This window comes from Lithobates pipiens, unplaced genomic scaffold (genome assembly GCF_037356315.1).
Source record: "Lithobates pipiens isolate NorthernLeopardFrog02 unplaced genomic scaffold, aLitPip1_a1.2 Scaffold_16, whole genome shotgun sequence".
Classification (NCBI taxonomy): domain Eukaryota; kingdom Metazoa; phylum Chordata; class Amphibia; order Anura; family Ranidae; genus Lithobates; species Lithobates pipiens.
The window spans coordinates 45,675,835-45,684,635 of record NW_027507748.1 but is presented as its reverse complement, the minus strand read 5'-3'; the positions used below and the strand labels follow the sequence as shown (position 1 = coordinate 45,684,635).

Here is an 8,801-nt window from a genome sequence, read left to right as displayed (position 1 = left end):
TCAGATGAAACCAAAATCCAACTTTTTGCCCACAATGCAAAACGATATGTTTGGCGTAAAAGCAACACAGCTCATCACCCTCAACACACCATCCCCACTGTCAAACATGGTGGTGGCAGCATCATGGTTTGGGCCTGCTTTTCTTCAGCAGGGACAGGGAAGATGGTTAAAATTGAGGGGAAGATGGATGCAGTCAAATACAGGACCATTCTGGATGAAAACCTGTTGGAGTCTGCAAAAGACCTGAAACTGAGACAGAGATTTATCTTCCAACAAGACAATGATCCCAAACATACAGCAAAATCTACAAAGGAATGGTTCACAAATAAACGTATCCAGGTGTTAGAATGGCCAAGTCAAAGTCCAGACCTGAATCCAATCGAGAATCTGTGGAAAGAGCTGAAAACTGCTGTTCACAAACGCTCTCGATCCAACCTCACTGAGCTCAAGCTGTTTTGCAAGGAAGAATGGGCAAGAATTTCAGTCTCTCGATGTGCAAAACTGATAGAGACATACCCCAAGCGACTTGCAGCTGTAATCGCAGCAAAAGGTGGCTCTACAAAGTATTAACGCAAGGGGGCCGAATAATTTTGCACGCCCCACTTTTCATTTTTTTATTAGTTAAAAAAGTTTCAAAAATCCAATAGATTTCGTTCCACTTCACAATTGTGTCCCACTTGTTGGTGATTCTTCACAAAAAATAAAAATTTTTATATCTTTATGTTTGAAGCCTGAAATGTGGCAAAAGGTTGAAAAGTTCAAGGGGGCCGAATACTTTCGCAAGGCACTGTGTGCATATTGCAAATATTCTAAAGAACAAAACAATATATTTAAAAAGCTTTATTTTGCAAATGAACCACGGTAAGTTGTTGTTAAAACCAATTGAAAGCTCTACTAACCACAAAAAGGAGAAGCAAAAAAAAAAAAAAGTTGACAGGAATTTCAATATAGATTCAACTATAGTTTCCAACTTATACGGTGCCTTGAAAAAGTATTCACATTTTGTCATGTTACAACCAAAAATGTAAATGTATTTTATTGGGATTTTATATGATGGACCAACACAAATGGCACATAATTGTGAAGTGTAAGGAAAAATGATAAATGGTTTAACATTTATTTTTTTTACAAATAAATATCTGAAAAGTGTGGTGTATATTTGGATTCAGCCACCGAGTCAATACTTTGTAGAACCCCCTTTGTCTGCAATTACAGCTGTTACTCTTTTTTGGGGATGTCTCTACCAGCTTCGCACATCTAGAGAGGGACATTTTTTTGCCCATTCTTCCTTGAAAAATATCTCAAGCTCTGTCAGATTGGATGGAGAGCGTCTGAACATCAATTTTCATGTCTTGCCACAGATTCTCAATAGGATTTAGGTCTGGACTTTGACTGGGCCATTCTAACACATGAATATGTTTTGATCTAAACCATTCCATTGTAGCTCTGGCTGGATGTTTTGGGTCGTTGAGACTGGGACGGAGGTTCACCTTCCAGCAGGACAAGTCTTTTGCAGACTCGAACAGGTTTTCTTCTAATGCCGCGTACAAACGACTGGACTTTCTGGCAGACTAGGTCCGACGGTCTTCCCGACTGACTTTCCGAAAGGAACGGACTTGGCCACACACAATCACACCAAAGTCCGATGGATTCGAACGGGATTACGTACAACCGGACTAGAACAAGGAAGTTCATAGCCAGTAGCCAATAGCTGCCCTAGCGTCGGTTTTTTGTCCGTTGGACCAGCATACAGAAGTGTAAAATTACACACAGGCGGGCTCTATTTAATTATAAGGCGACTTCTGAGGGCAATTGGTTCCACTAGATTTTAGTCAGGGGTGTCAGAGTAAAGGGGGCTGAATACATATGTATGTCACACTTTTTAGATATTTATTTGTAAAAAAATAAATAAAAAAAAACATTTATCATTTTCCTTCCACTTCACAATTATGTGCCACTTCGTGTTCTTTGGTCTATCACATAAAATCCCAATACTTTCAAGGCACTGTATATCTATTGAAAAAAACGGCCACAAAAGAGTTTATTCTTGTGTTGCTGTTGGAGCGTTTCCCTCGACCTTCACCTATTTTTCTTGCAGGTTTTCACTCATTTCCTGCCTAATGAAACATTGTTTGCAGGACAGAAAACAAAAAGGTAAATCTTGAACCCCGAAAAGCAAGAAAAAAAAAACCTGCCCTATCTCAGCCCTTCCCCCACATTATCAAAAAAAATAAAATAAAAATATTATTATTTAAAAAAAAATTATATATATATATATATATATATATATATATATATATATATATATATATATATATATATATATATTATAAAATAAAACCTGGACATATATTTTAATAACTTAAGGCACAGTCTACATTATGTATTATTAGTTCCCAATTATCCTTTTCAGACATCTCCATCACATCCATCACTACACCCAGTCATTAGGAGACCTAATGAAAAGTTATATTATCGTCCTCATCAGTCCTATATAATCACCTTCATACGAAGGATCCCGGCAACACAATGACATCTTACACTCCCAGGCACAGTAATTAGGTGAAAACTAAGAGGCATAATTAAATGACGGTACGAGTAGAGCAACCTCTCTCACCCTCTTTACACCAGAGGAACCCTTGAAATTATTTTAATTTCCCAGAGAGCCTCCGATAAAAATTCCATCTTCAGTTCATGGTACATTTCCTCTACATGACAAAATTATTTTTAATGATAATTACGAAAAGGATATGAATAATAATAGTGGCTGGAAAATAAGCATAGACTGAATATTGTAATGTCCCCTCGCCTTAGCGGCCAGAGGAGAAAAGAGGAAAAGCGCCCCCTCGGCCTTAGCGGCCAGCGGAGGAGCGCCCCCTCGCCTTAGCGGCCAGCGGAGGAGCGCCCCCTCGCCTTAGCGGCCAGCGGAGGAGCGCCCCCTCGCCTTAGCGGCCAGCGGAGGAGCGCCCCCTCGCCTTAGCGGCCAGCGGAGGAGCGCCCCCTCGCCTTAGCGGCCAGCGGAGGAGCGCCCCCTCGCCTTAGCGGCCAGCGGAGGAGCGCCCCCTCGCCTTAGCGGCCAGCGGAGGAGCGCCCCCTCGCCTTAGCGGCCAGCGGAGAAGCGTCCCCTCGCCTTAGCGGCCAGTGGTATGCAGAAGCAGCATTGGGTGCAATCTTAGTAGTCTTCTGATCAACTTGCCAACCTTCATCTATTATTAGGTGCACCAACCATTCATAGACAGATAAAGATCTTTACTACCTGACTGTGTCCTATGCGGGGTTCACCTTTATACATGGAGGGTGTATAGAGGTGAGTGTCCTATGCTTGGTTCACCTTTATACATGGAGGGTGTATGGGAGGTAAATGTGTCCTATGCGGGGTTCACCTTTATACATGAAGGGTGTATGGTAGGCAAGTGTGTCCTATGGGGGGGGTCACCTTTATACATGGAGGGTGTATGGAGGAGAGTGTGTCCTATGTGGGGGTTGCCTTTATACATGGAGGGTGTATGGGAGGCAAGTGTGTCCTATTCGGGGTTCACCTTTATACGTGGAAGGTGTATGGGAGGAGAGTGTGTCCTATGCGGGGTTCACCTTTATACATGGAGGGTGTATGGGAGGCGAGTGTGTCCTATGCGGGGGTCATCTTTATACATGGAGGGTGTATGGAAAGGCCCGATACTCCAATGTAATACTATAAATTCTAACACAATGTCATATGTTTACTGCCTAATCTCCTCCGCCGGGCACCATATGTGATAATGACATATCCCGCTGAGAGCCAGAAATCACATGACCTCCAGTAATCGCCGGCGTGATCAGGCTGCCGTGTAAAGTGCTCACAAGCTTATTGAAAAGTGAAAGAGTCCTCCAGAAGAGAGCGGGAGGAGGAGGCCTGATCAGGGGCACCGTGTGATCTTTTGTTACTTCCTTCTGGAACAAACAGGAACTCTCATTGTTAGAAATGAGGCAGTGAAATGTCACAAATACAACAATCAACACCCTCCACAGGCCACACCGCAGCGAGCGAACGCACCGCCGACACAGCGACTTTATATAAAAGGACAGTCTGAAGACGTGTCCTTAGAAGGGCCAGCTCTGGAACGTCAATTATTTTCAGTAAGAGGAACAAGAATCTTTCTTTTTTTTTTTCCCTTTTTAAAAAAAAAAAAAAAGTTTTTTTATTGACAGCTTGCATATTGAAACACAGCCGGCTGACAAATAATTAATAATATAAATAGCATCAGCAAATCAGATTTACATTTCTAGAGCAAACAGTATTGGATGCAAAAGGACCAATGACTGGATTGGTATATAGACAAGAATCAATTTCTTATTAATAAAATGTCCATCCACTCAAAACTGATATTTCGGTGTTTGGTGGATACTGCAGAGTTTATTTCATCTCTCAGGGAATCCGATTCATCAGATTTTCGAGTTCCCGGGTGCGCACACCTGCTTTGGACATTATGACACGTTCCCTCTCTAGTTTTTTTTTTTTTTTTTTGATTTATTTTATTAATTTCGATTTTTATTATTTTTGTCATTTTACTTAGATTATTCACTAGTACAGTAAAACTATCCAAAACTGAAAAAAAAAAAAAAAAGTTTTGCCTTTAGAGTGGAGAGGGATTGGAACCGCTGTCAGTTTCTATTGCTGTGTCTCCCCATTAGGGAGATTCCCCCCTCTCTATTTCTCCTGTTTATCATCATTATCCTTGAAAGTGAAAGTAAAAGAAAAAAAAAATAATTATCACAAAATTTTGGGTTGTCCTTAGAAAAGTAACAGAGGGGAAATCCTCCAGTGGATAATTTGCAGGATTTCCTCTCACTTCCTGTTTGGCTATGGGATAGGAAGTGAAGGGGAATCTCCAGGGGGGGTCGGTGGATTTTTTTGATTTTGGTGTGGTTCCATTTTTATGGTTTTATCTGTATGTTGTTTTCATATAAAATAATAAAAAGGATTTGTTAAAAAAAAGCAATGGGACAAAGATGGTGGAGAATAATAATAATAAAAACAAAAAAACAATCGGTAATGAGCAGGACTCCGATTCCTCCTGTATTGATTAGAATTGTAACTTTACTGTCTGCCCCCATATTGTAAAGCGCTGTGCAAACTGTTGGTCCTGGACAGTGATGGGTCAGCTTCGGATCAGTCGGCGGTCCCGGACGTGGACGGGTCAGCTCCTGGTCTCTGGTCTGGAAACACAGCAGTCCTAACACTAGTCCTGCACGCCATTACAGGGGGGTCACACCATTACTGCACACCATTACAGGGGGGTCAAACCATTACTGCACACCATTACAGGGGGGTCAAACCATTACTGCACACCATTACAGGGGGGTCAAACCATTACTGCACACCATTACAGGGGGTGACACCATTAATGCACACCATTACAGGGGGCCAAACCATTACTGCACACCATTACAGGGGGTGACACCATTACTGCACACCATTACAGAGGATGACACCATTACAGTGGAGTGACACCATTACTGCACACCCTTACAGTGGAGTGACACCATTACTGCACACCCTTACAGTGGAGTGACACCATTACAGGGGGTCAAACCATTATTGCACACCATTACAGTGGAGTGGCACCATGACTGCACACCCTTACAGTGGAGTGACACCATTACTGCACACCCTTACAGTGGAGTGACACCATTACTGCACACCATTACAGTGGAGTGACACCATTACAGGGGGTCAAACCATTACAGTGGAGTGACACCATTACTGCACACCATTACAGTGGAGTGACACCATTACTGCACACCATTACAGTGGAGTGACACCATTACTGCACACCCTTACAGTGGAGTGACAATTACAGTGGGTGACACCATTATTGCACACCATTACAGTGGAGTGACACCATTACTGAGGGTGACACCATTACTGCACACCATTACAGTGGAGTGACACCATTACTGCACACCCTTACAGTGGAGTGACACCATTACTGCACACCATTACAGTGGAGTGACACTATTACAGGGGGTCAAACCATTACAGTGGAGTGACACCATTACAGAGGGTGGCACCACTACTGCACACCATTACAGAGGGTGACACCACTACTGCACACCATTACAGAGGGTGACACCACTACTGCACACCATTACAGAGGGTGACACCACTACTGCACACCATTACAGTGGAGTGACACCATTACAGTGGAGTGACACCATTACTGCACACCATTACAGTGGAGTGACACCATTACAGGGGGTCAAACCATTATTGCACACCATTACAGTGGAGTGACACAATTACTGCGGGTGACACCATGACTGCACACCCTTACAGTGGAGTGACACCATTACTGCACACCCTTACAGTGGGTGACACCATTACAGGGGGTCAAACCATTACAGTGGAGTGACACCATTACTGCACACCCTTACAGTGGGTGACACCATTACAGGGGGGTCAAACCATTACAGTGGAGTGACACCATTACTGCACACCCTTACAGTGGGTGACACCATTACAGGGGGTCAAACCATTACAGTGGAGTGACACCATTACTGCACACCATTACAGTGGGTGACACCATTACAGAGGGTGGCACCACTACTGCACACCATTACAGAGGGTGACACCACTACTGCACACCATTACAGAGGGTGACACCACTACTGCACACCATTACAGAGGGTGACACCATTACAGGGGTGACACCATTACTGCACACCATTACAGGGGTGACACCATTACAGGACACCATTACAGGGCGTCACACCATTACTGCAAACCATTACAGGGGTGACACTTTCTGAGCACTGTGCCCTCCCAGATATGTCTGAGTACATAGACTGGCACCATGACCCCCCTCCAGTGCCAGCAGAGACCTGACCCCATGATTGTGGTACAGATCACAGGGCACCCCCATGGCAAAATCACCAGCCAAAGTGAGCTCCCTACAGGGAACACAGGTTGGTGACCACACCATACACAGAAGGGCAGCCCTGATTGGGGGGGGGGGGGGGGGTGACACTTTTGGGATTAAAGCCCCCGGGGGGGGGGGGTAGTACAGGCAGTGATCACAGGTCTGGTACAGCAGGTAGAGGGGTGTAGAGGGGCACACACTGATGGGGCGTACATGGTTATGGGGGGGTGCAGGAAGTATGGGTGGGATGTACATACTGATGGGGGGTGGGGTGCACACACTGATGGGGTGCAGGGAGGGGAAATACTGATAAAGCACAGGCTGGGGGCAGTGTTGGGGCACTCAGGTGGGGGGGGTGCAGGTGGGCAAATACTGGTGGAGGGGGGAGGGGCAGACGCTGGTGATGGGGCACATGGGGGAGGGGGAGTGCAGGTAATGACAGGGCACACAGTGATCTCCTCCCCCACCCACTTGTCCGGTTCTCCCGGTGCTCCCCCCGGTGAGGTGACCCCTCCTACCTGTCACGTGACTCGGTTCTCCCGGTCCGGCCCCTCCTCCTCTCCACTCACCGGCCGCTGCCGCTTCTGCTGCTGTCCTGACAAAATACTCAACTCGGCAGAAGATCGAACCCACGTCAGCGGCCCCGCCCACCAATCCCGGCATCCCGCCCACCCGGCTAAACTACAACTCCCGGCATCCCATGCGGCCAACCGGATGATTTGCGCTGTGCACACTGCATCCGAGGTGAGCTCCACCCATCGGAGGTGGCGCACGCGCAGTTACCAAACGGCGCTCTGGGTCATTGTGAGGTCGCGTCACTGTGACGTCAGAGTAGAGGGGGCGGCCTCAGAAGGCTGCTGCGGGGAGCTGAGTGTCAGTGTAGTGTGAGAAGTGAGCAGCACAGCGCCCTCTATTCTCCGAGATTATACTACTAGAAAACTGAGATATATATCTATATACCTTCTGTATACTAATATATATACTCATATCTATCTATAACTGCTGTATATTAATCTATAAACTCATATTTATATATACCTTCTGTATACTATATATATACTGATATAAAAATACGTTATATACTAGTATAATATATTGTCAGTATATACTGCTATCTAATAACGGGAATGACCCGAAACACCAACAGACGTCCCTCTACTCTCTGGAGGAGGAAGAAATCTTTCCGCAATGTGGACATGATGGAGAATGAAGACACCTGGAGATTGAGGATCTTATTATCCTTGGAGGAGGCAGAATTCACACAAAAATCACACCCACTGCATTCCCCGGATACCCAGAACCAAGACCGGGCACTGAGTAACCGAGACACGGGACATCTTCCAGACTGCAGGACCCAAAAACCCAACTTATCATCAATGGGAGAGGAAAATCCACCTCTGACCACCATCAGAGGTTCTCCTCCATCCCCAGACCCTGGCGACCCGAGACTTGTTGAGGAGATCCACTATTCAGCACCAACAATGTCAGGGAATGCCAGCAGAGGTCCCTCTGCTTCCAGGAGTTGGGCTACCTCTTCATACTTGAATTCGGATGTCTTCTGGAAATGGATGGGCTCATCTTCCTACAAGGAGGATAAAAAAGACACAGAATTCACCAACAAAACGGACCAAGTGGAGTCCTCAAATAACCAGAACCAAGAGGGGGCACTGAGTGAGAACCATGATGCCAAAGTGGACTCCCCAATTAACCAGAACCAAGGCAAGGCACTGAGTAAGAAAGATGATAACCAGGCCACTGCAGAACTCGAAGGATGCGTCAAAAGCTACATGGCCCAAAAACTCATCATATTGTCAACGAGAGACGAAAATCCACCTTTGAGCACTCCACCCTCAGATCCTTTTGAGCCAAGCTTTGTTGAGCAGATCCACAATTTGGTACCAC

The 8,801-nt window shown here is 45.4% G+C and overlaps 1 protein-coding gene across 2 annotated transcripts in view; it reads right to left on the bottom strand.

The window, feature by feature from the left end:
- C2CD2 (C2 calcium dependent domain containing 2) overlaps nucleotides 1-7,537 on the bottom strand; it is a 171,122-nt gene extending 163,585 nt beyond the window's left edge. Inside the window, exon 1 of one of the 2 annotated variants that reach the window (XM_077479840.1) lies at nucleotides 7,418-7,537. The gene's annotated coding sequence lies outside the window, so the exon portion shown is untranslated. The remainder of the gene's footprint in view (nucleotides 1-7,417) is intronic. The other variant, XM_077479841.1, reaches the window with a different exon arrangement.
- Between the last annotated feature and the right edge of the window lie 1,264 nt (nucleotides 7,538-8,801).